Source organism: Oncorhynchus nerka, linkage group LG15, assembly GCF_034236695.1.
Source record: "Oncorhynchus nerka isolate Pitt River linkage group LG15, Oner_Uvic_2.0, whole genome shotgun sequence".
Lineage (NCBI taxonomy): Eukaryota > Metazoa > Chordata > Actinopteri > Salmoniformes > Salmonidae > Oncorhynchus > Oncorhynchus nerka.
This window is the reverse complement of record NC_088410.1, coordinates 73,033,613-73,042,364: the sequence shown is the minus strand read 5'-3', so window position 1 is coordinate 73,042,364 and position 8,752 is coordinate 73,033,613. Positions and strand designations below refer to the sequence as shown.

At 41.6% G+C, this 8,752-nt stretch overlaps 1 pseudogene; it reads left to right on the top strand.

Annotated features, from left to right (window-relative positions):
* Nucleotides 1-4,048: 4,048 nt before the first annotated feature.
* On the top strand, nucleotides 4,049-8,696 carry LOC115142336 (arylacetamide deacetylase-like 3; annotated as a pseudogene).
* The last annotated feature ends 56 nt before the right edge of the window (nucleotides 8,697-8,752 follow it).

Genomic DNA, 8,752 nt, shown 5'->3' with positions numbered 1-8,752 from the left:
TCTTCTTTGGTGATGGCGGCAGTGAAGAGATACCACCCTCCCCCCCGCCAGCTCCTCCACCATACCCCTCATCTCTTCCACCATGGCACTTTCCCCCCAGTCCACTTTCTCTTCCACCGTCTCCTTCTCCACCACTCCTCCCTCGCTTTCTTCTCTCTCATGCTCCTCCACTCGGTTGCCTTCTTCCGCCGCTTTTTCTGGTTCTCCTACTCCCGTGCCTTCAGTTTCCTTCTCTCTTCCATCCGCCGCTTCTGGCTCCTCCTCCTTCCTTGTGGCCTTCCCCTCTGGACCTGAACTCTGGTCATGAGGCGTGCTTCCTTCCCCTCCTCTTCTTCCCCCATCCCCCGCTCCTGCTCCCCCCCCAGCCGCAGACGCATATGACCTCTGACGGGCCGGGCACCCCTCCACAGGTGTGCTGACGAGCCACACCCATGGCACGTCTTAGGCTTGTCACAATCCTCGCCTCGTGATCCTCAGATGCACAAAATCTGCATTTTCTTGCACTGCATGAGGCGAATATGTGACCATAGGCCATACAGCGTCTGCAAAATGGGGGCTGACGTGCATAATACAACGTCCCCTGTCAGCCCCTAGGGAGAACATAGCAGGAGGATGGAGGTAGCCACCATGTCCCCTTGGGTCCTCTCTGAGGAGGGCCTGGAAGCCTCTCCTCCCATTCCAAAACCCAAGGGAGTCTTTGAGGTGCCTTGCTGAGGAGACGTTTTCCATGTATCTCCCCAGAAAAGCCCTCACCTCTTCGTCCTTAACGTAAGGGTTGTAAATGTTCACAGTTACAACCCTAAAGTTATTCTTCGCCAGGCTTGTTATTTCGTAGTGGCACATCGGCCTCTCACCTCCCACTGCTCTTGCCCTTCTCAGGATATCATCGTGTTTTTCCTCTGTATATAGTGCAACGTCGTATGCTCCCTCCAACGAGTTGCCTTGGAAACAAAACACGTCCTTCACCGTCAGCTTTAGAATCCCCATCAATATTATCCTTCCAAAGGATTCCCGTCCTAAAGGCTCAAACTCCTTTTCCTTCCAAGCAAACCGAATCGTGTTGGCCAGCCCAATCCCAGGGACCGACCGTGTTGATGTATTTAGCACCATCTCCGCAAGGAGAATGGCGCTCGTTCTCTTCTCTTCTCTTCTCTTCTCTTCCAAAACAATTGAAAAGAAAAAACCAAGTGACTGAGCCTATCTGGTGCAAAACACAGAGACAGGAACAATCACCCACAAACACACAGTGAAACCCAGGCTACCTAAGTATGATTCTCAATCAGAGACAACTAATGACACCTGCCTCTGATTGAGAACCATACTAGGCCGAAACATAGAAATACCCCAAAACATAGAAAAACAAACATAGACTGCCCACCCAACTCACGCCCTGACCATACTAAATAAATACAAAACAAAGGAAATAAAGGTCAGAACGTGACACACCCCTTCAAATTAGTGGATTCGGCTATTTCAGCCACACCCCACACTTATTTAGGCTTGCCATAACAAAGGGATTGAATACTTTGATTCATATTGAGTATATTGATTCAAGACATTTAAGCTTTTAGTTTTTAATTCATTTGTAAAATTTAATTCAACTTTGACATTATGGGGTATTGTGTGTAGACCAGTGACAAACCAATCTCTTTTTAATCCATTTGAAATTCAGGCTGTAACATAACAAAATGTAGAAAAAGTAAAGGGGTGTGAATACTTTCTGAAGGCACTGTACCTTGGCTAGTCTTGGTAGCTAGATAGCTTGTTGTATATGCTGGTTGTTAGCTTGCATAACAGATATGTGTATAATTGTAAGAGACACCATGTTTTATGTATAAGTTTTACATTTACAGAGTGGCTGAGACTGCTAATGAATCTGATCAAGCTCTGAGGCTGATATTGAATCAGATCAGCCACATATCAGTTATGCAAGCTAACAACCAGCATAGATCGCACGCTGGGAGACGAGTTTGCCTGTCAGGCATCGTTCAGGGCTTAAATGGTTATCGTGCATCTGAACAAATGAATGAATGATGCTTTACATTTACATTTTGGTACTTGGTACTTTTGATTATCTCGTGATCTCGACAAAACACCTTTTGTTATGCCGTGATCACCAAAAAATGATCTCGTGATCTCGACAAAACACCTTTTGTTATGTCGAGATCACCAGAAAATGATCTTGTGATCTCAACAAAACACCTTTTGTTATGTCGTGATCACCAGAAAATGATCTTGTGATCTCAACAAAACAACTTTTGTTGTGTCATGATCATGATATTCCCTTATGAAAAATTCAAATTGGATTCCCGTAGGAAAAATTCTCACTGGAAATATTACATTGGATTCCCATTGGATTCCCATTGTGAATTAGCCCCCCATGAACACTTAAAAACCATGAGATTGTAATGGTACTCTCATTAGAATCCAATTAACAAGAATATCATTGGGGTTTCATTGTATTACTTATATTCCCATTGGATGTTAATGGGTTATTCATTGGTTATTCATTGTTTTGTTGTGTGGCTATTTCATGGGACTTATTTAACATTGCCATAGTATTAGAAAAGATCATCTAGCACAAAAAAATGTTGATTTGATTTATTTTATTCTGCTTTTGGCTTCAGTTGGTTGACAAAGTCCTTTAGCTTGTAGGCCATGGCAGTCCACATTGAGGCCTAGTCCAACCCCTCAAAACATCTCTGGAAATGAGCTAAAAGTAAAATAAAACAAATCTTAATAATGACAAACACTACATGACCAAAAGTATGCTCATCGAACATCTCATTCCAAAATCATAGACATTGATATGGAGTTGGTCCCGCCTTTGCTGTTATAACGGCCTCCACTCTTCTGGGAAGGCTTTCCACTAGATGTTGAGACATTTCTGCAGGGACTTGCTTCCATTCAGCCACAAGTGCATTAGTGAGGTCAGGCACTGATGTTGGGCGATTAGGCCTGGCTCGCAGTCAGCGTTCCAATTCACACCAAAGATGTTTGATGGGGTTGAGGTCAGGGCTCTGTGCAGGCCAGTCAAGTTATTCCACACCGATCTCGACAAACAATTTCTGTATGGACCTCGCTTTGTGCACGGGGGCAGTGTCAAGCTGAAACAGGAAAGGGCCTTCCCCAAACAGTTGCCACAAAGTTGGAAGCACAGAATAGTCTAGAATGTCATTGTATGCTGTACCATTAAGATTTCCCCCTCACAGGAGCTAAGGGTCCTGGCCTGAACATTGAAAAACAGCCCCAGACGATTATTCCGGTTTTCAAGTGAAATGGAAAGAGAGCCTGTGATGCAACTTCCGCTTTTGGATGTTAACAAGGCGACACTCCATCTTAACTCCTCTACATTTACTTGATTCGTTGAACAGTGCAGAAGAGAACCTCTGAAAAGTATGTAGGAAATCTAGTTTCAGGTATTTCCTTTACGCCTGCTACGTTAGAGCTTTTAGATTATATAATTCTGGCAGACATAATTACATACTACTTCATGTGATATAAGTTAATTGTATTCACAATGAAGATGGGGGACTGTGAAGACCCCTGATGTATTGATATATCACTTGAAAAACATCTTTCTCTGTGACAATACAGAAATGGGTTAGTCCCAGAAACTTGTCAAGGTGGCAAATAGAGACCTGTATAAATACCTTCTAAACAAATCCAGTGAATACATGGGCTGCTGACAAGATTCCAGTATGTTATTTTTGGCGCAGGCCTTGTCACTTTTACTGGGTATAGCTGCTGAAACTGTGATAGGTTGGTTGAAAGAACAGCTTCACAATGCGAGCTTTGTACTGGGTTCAGATTCTCAGAAGGCTGAGACTCTGACAGCTAAACGGTTGGCTAGTCCTAGAACACAGCTCCAGTTGCTGTCATTTTCACAGAATTACAAATCACAAGGCATTGAAATAAGAGATATATACAGTACTAGTCAAAAGTTTGGACACACCTACTCATTCAAGTTTTTATTTTTACTATTTTCTACATTGTAGAATAATAGTAATGACATCTAAACTATGAAATGACACAAATGACACAAATCATGAGGTAACAGAACCCGTGTTAAACAAATCAAAATATGTTTTATATTATGAGGTAGTGTCACGGCCGTTGAATGAAGAGGACCAAGGTGCAGCGTGGTGAGCGTACATATTCCTTTATTTATATGACGCCAACAATAAACAATACAAAAACAACCGTGAAGCTAAAGGCAATAGTGCCAACAAACAAAGACAACTACCCAGAAAGACAGGTGGGAAAAGGGCTGCCTAAGTATGGTTTCAAATCAGAGACAACGATAGACAGCTGTCCCTGATTGAGAACCATACCGGCCAAAACAAAGAAATACAAAACATGGAAAAATGAACATAGAATGCCCACCCAAATCACACCCTGACCAAACCAAAATAGAGACATAAAAAGCTCTCTAAGGTCAGAGCATGACAGGTAGTCTGGAATGCATTTCAATTAACAGGTGTGCCTTGTTAAAAGTTCATTTGTGGAACTTACTTCCTTCTTAATGCGTTTGAACCAATCAGTTGTGTTGTGACATGGTAGGGGTGCTCAAATAAATGCTTCACAGCATTCAAGTAATAGACACATCTCAACATCAACTGTTCAGAGGAGACTGCGTGAATCAGGCCTTCATGGTCAAATTTCTGCAAAGAAACCACTACTAAAGGACACCAATAAGAATCAGAGACTTGCTTGGGCCAAGAAACATGAGCAATGGACATTAGACCAGTGGAAATCTATCCTTTGGTCTGATTAATCCAAATTTGAGATGTTTGATTCCATTTACAATTAGAATTCAAGGCACACTTAATCAACATGGCTACCACAGCATTCTGCAGCGATACGCCATCCCATACCAAACATACCTCCAGGTGGTGTAAGGGCTATTTGGCCAGTAACCCGACCTCAACAATCACCCGACCTCAACCCAATTGAGATGGTTTGGGATGAATTGGACCACAGAGTAAAGGAATAACAGCCAACAAGTGCTCAGCACATGTGGGAACTCCTTCAAGGCTGTTGGAAAAGCATTCCTCATGAAGCTGGTTGAGAGAATATGCAAAGCTGTCATCAAGGCAAAGGGTGGCTACTTTGAAGAACATAAAATCTAAAACTTAAAAACTTTTTGGGTTACTACTTTATTCCATATGTGTTTTTTCCTAGTTTTAATGTCTTCACTATTATTCTACAGTGTAGAAAATAGTAAAAACAAAGAAAATCCCTTGAACTGAAGACTGGTACTGTATATATTTTATATTTTATTCTGAATTATAATGAACATCAATTGTTTTGTAAACAACAACACATTTATATGTTTTCAATTCCAAATACCATGCATTTTGTTGCCACTTGTTTAGACTAGGGAACATGGTCTGCTATCACTCAAGCCATCACTGCCATCTACAGATGAACAGTGAAAGTGCAGATCCTCTGCTTCACAATAAATGTCAAAGCAGTTTTCATTTTTTAAAGGACATTAAAAATGTATTAATTTCTATCCTGTGTTTATACAAATTAAGAGACTGTATATTCATAAAAATAGCTAATTGTGAAATATGTGTTAAATGTATCTAATTGCTTGAGTCCATAAAATACATGGAATAAAATAATGAATGTCGCTTTGTTACTGCCACTCAAAGTCACTTAGTTAGAACAAGGTCAGAGCAGGGTGTACACAAAGATGTAGGAGGGGCAAATAAAACCAAAGCAGCTGGATAAAATATGCATACCTAATGACTTAGCTAATTCTACTGTAGCCTACCTGGGATCACACTAGAAGCACCATGGACATCATCACTGCAATTTTAATAATTGGCTTTGCTGCCTTGATTTCAGCCTGGTAATTGGTCTACTGTGTTCTGAGCTGATGAATTCAGACATTCCTCAAGGGGTTGCAAATCGAGGGAAACTACATGTAGTTCATTGCATGTTTGTTGGCATAGCAATTGTGGTGTGTATATATCTATGGAATTGTTAGTGCTTATTATTTGATGTTTTCTGCAGTCAAATCACGTTCAAGTCTCTGAAAAAATAATTTATTTAATGTATTCCTTGGTGAAAAGAAAAACATCCTCATACTTGAATACTATTAAAAAGAGAACTCAGCTCTTTTAAAATATGTTTGTCCTTTCAATGTACACTAACCACTGATAAACTTCAATGGTGTTGATAAGAGAACAATAAATGACAAAAAGTCAAAGTCATTGTTCGGGTAAGGACACTCAAGCAGAGTTTTCAGAGTACTGTACTATAGTCCACCTTCTGGTAAAACCTTAACTGTGTCACTGGTTATTCATTATGTTGTTGCATTCATTGTTGCTTAGTGTGCAAGCAACAAGAAAAGCAAAGCTATATTGTGGCAATTGGAAAATATTTCACTTCACAATGGTTCATGTTAACCTTATATCTAAGTTCGTCTGTTATCAGGCCAGGTTCCCCAGGTGGTTCAGAAGACGGTTCCTGGAGACCAGTTCCCCCTATACTACATGTGACGGAACTCACCTTCTCTGAGGTGCCAGTCAGAGTGTATGAGCCCACAGCTGGCTCACTGGGCCTGAGGAAGGGCCTGGTGTATATCAATGGTGGAGGATGGGCTTTAGGTTATTTAAAAAATATATATATATATTTCACCTTTATTTAACCAGGTAGGCTAGTTGAGAACCATTTCTCATTTGCAACTGTGACCTGGCCAAGATAAAGCATAGCAATGTGAACAGACAACAACACAGAGTTACACATGGAGTAAACAATAAACAAGTCAATAACATAGTAGAAAAAAATAATCTATATACATTGTGTGCAAAAGGCATGAGGAGGTAGGCAATAAATAGGCCATAGGAGTGAATAATTACAATTTAGCAGATTAACACTGGAGTGATAAATGATCAGATGAACATGTGCAGGTAGAGATACTGGTGTGCAAAAGAGCAGAAAAGTAAATAAATTAAAAACAGTATGGGAATGAGGTAGGTAAATTGGGTGGGCTACATAACGATTGACTATGTACAGCTGCAGCGATCGGTTAGCTGCTCAGATAGCAAATGTTTGTAAAGTTGGTGAAGGAGATAAAAGTCTCCAACTTCGGAGATTTTTGCAATTCGTTCCAGTCACAGACAGCAGAGAACTGGAAGGAAAGGTGGCCAAATGAGGTTTTGGCTTTAGGGACGATCAGTGAGATACACCTGCTGGAGCGTGTGCTACGGGTGGGTGTTGCCATCGTGACCAGTGAACTGAGATAAGGAGGAGCTTTACCTAGCATAGACTTGTAGATGACCTAAGAAAAACCTGATGTCTAGATAATGTTGCTTATTTATCTTACAATAGGGGCCTGCTTATATAAAAAAAAGAAAAGCTTCATTCTCTGTTTACTCTAGTCTAACACTAATGTTCTGTTTCCTGTGATCAGATACTGCAGATGAGGTCTGCAGGCACATTGACAAAGAGGCTGAAACCACAGTGGTTTCTGTTGGGTAACTTTTACTTTCTGACTCACTGACTCAAAATGTGCTTCCAAAGCAGATCAATACAGTGAAAAGGGCTGTGAAGTTGTCAAAGACATGTTGCTCCTTTTTCTACCCTCTTTAGATACCGGCTTATCCCTGAACATCAGTATCCCACTCAGCTGGATGACTGAGACTGCAATGTGTCACTTCCTGTCTGTGGCAGAGGCAGAGTTCGGGGTGGACCCAGGAAGAGTGGCAGTCGGGGGTGATAGTGCTGGGGGAAACCTGGCAGCCATACGGTGACAGCGTCTGGCCAAGAGAAAGAATGGACATCTGCTGTCTCCCTGTGCCCAGGTCCTCATCTACCCAGTTTTGCAGATGGCAGATTTCAACCTGCCTTCATACCAGCAGAATCATGCTGTGCCCATATTGTTCTGTGGCCGGATAGCATTCTACTTCCTGCAGTATCTCAACGGGGACACATCAGTGTGCCAGGATGTGCTGGAGGGGAACCACATCCCTGCTGAGATGAGGCTGGCCTTCAAGGAGTGGTTCTCCCCAGAACACCTCCCTCCTGAGTGTAGGGTGCGGTGCCACCGCCAGCATGTACACTCAGCGTTGATTACAACAGAGAGGTGTACCACAAAATCAAAGACCATCTGGATCCGGTGTCCCCGCTCCTGGAGGATGACACTGTTATTCGTCTGACCCCACCGGCCTTTATCCTGACCTGTGTGTACGACATGCTGAGGGATGTTGGGATCCTGTACAGGAAGTGGCTGCTGGACCTGGAACTGGAAGTCACATGGCATCACATGCCAGACCGCTTCCTTAGACTAATGGAATAAAAAAATAGGCTGGTTAACTTTCCCATCTGCAACATGGGCTGTAGATAGAACTTTAAACTACGTAAAAACGCTTTGAGAGACACTATACTGATCAAATCGATGTTAATGTTTGGTGTTTGGATTAAAATTATATAGGGATTATTTTGAGATTAGATTTTTCATGTTCCTGGCAAGTGACTTTGTTCTGTTTACAGGCAAAGCTAATGAACTCCTACACAACTTAGAACATGTTTTACTCTTATTTTAACCTGTTATTAAGTGATTCATTTTCATTTATACAGAAAGATGTATCCAATTATGTTCATTATGATTTAAATGAAGACGTGTATTGCATGTATGAGCTATATGCTAACAGAATTCTCTGACATTAAAAAATACAGCACCATTCTAAAGTACTGCAAATGTTATCACAATGCAGGTCATTTGCCTTCAGTTTGCCTC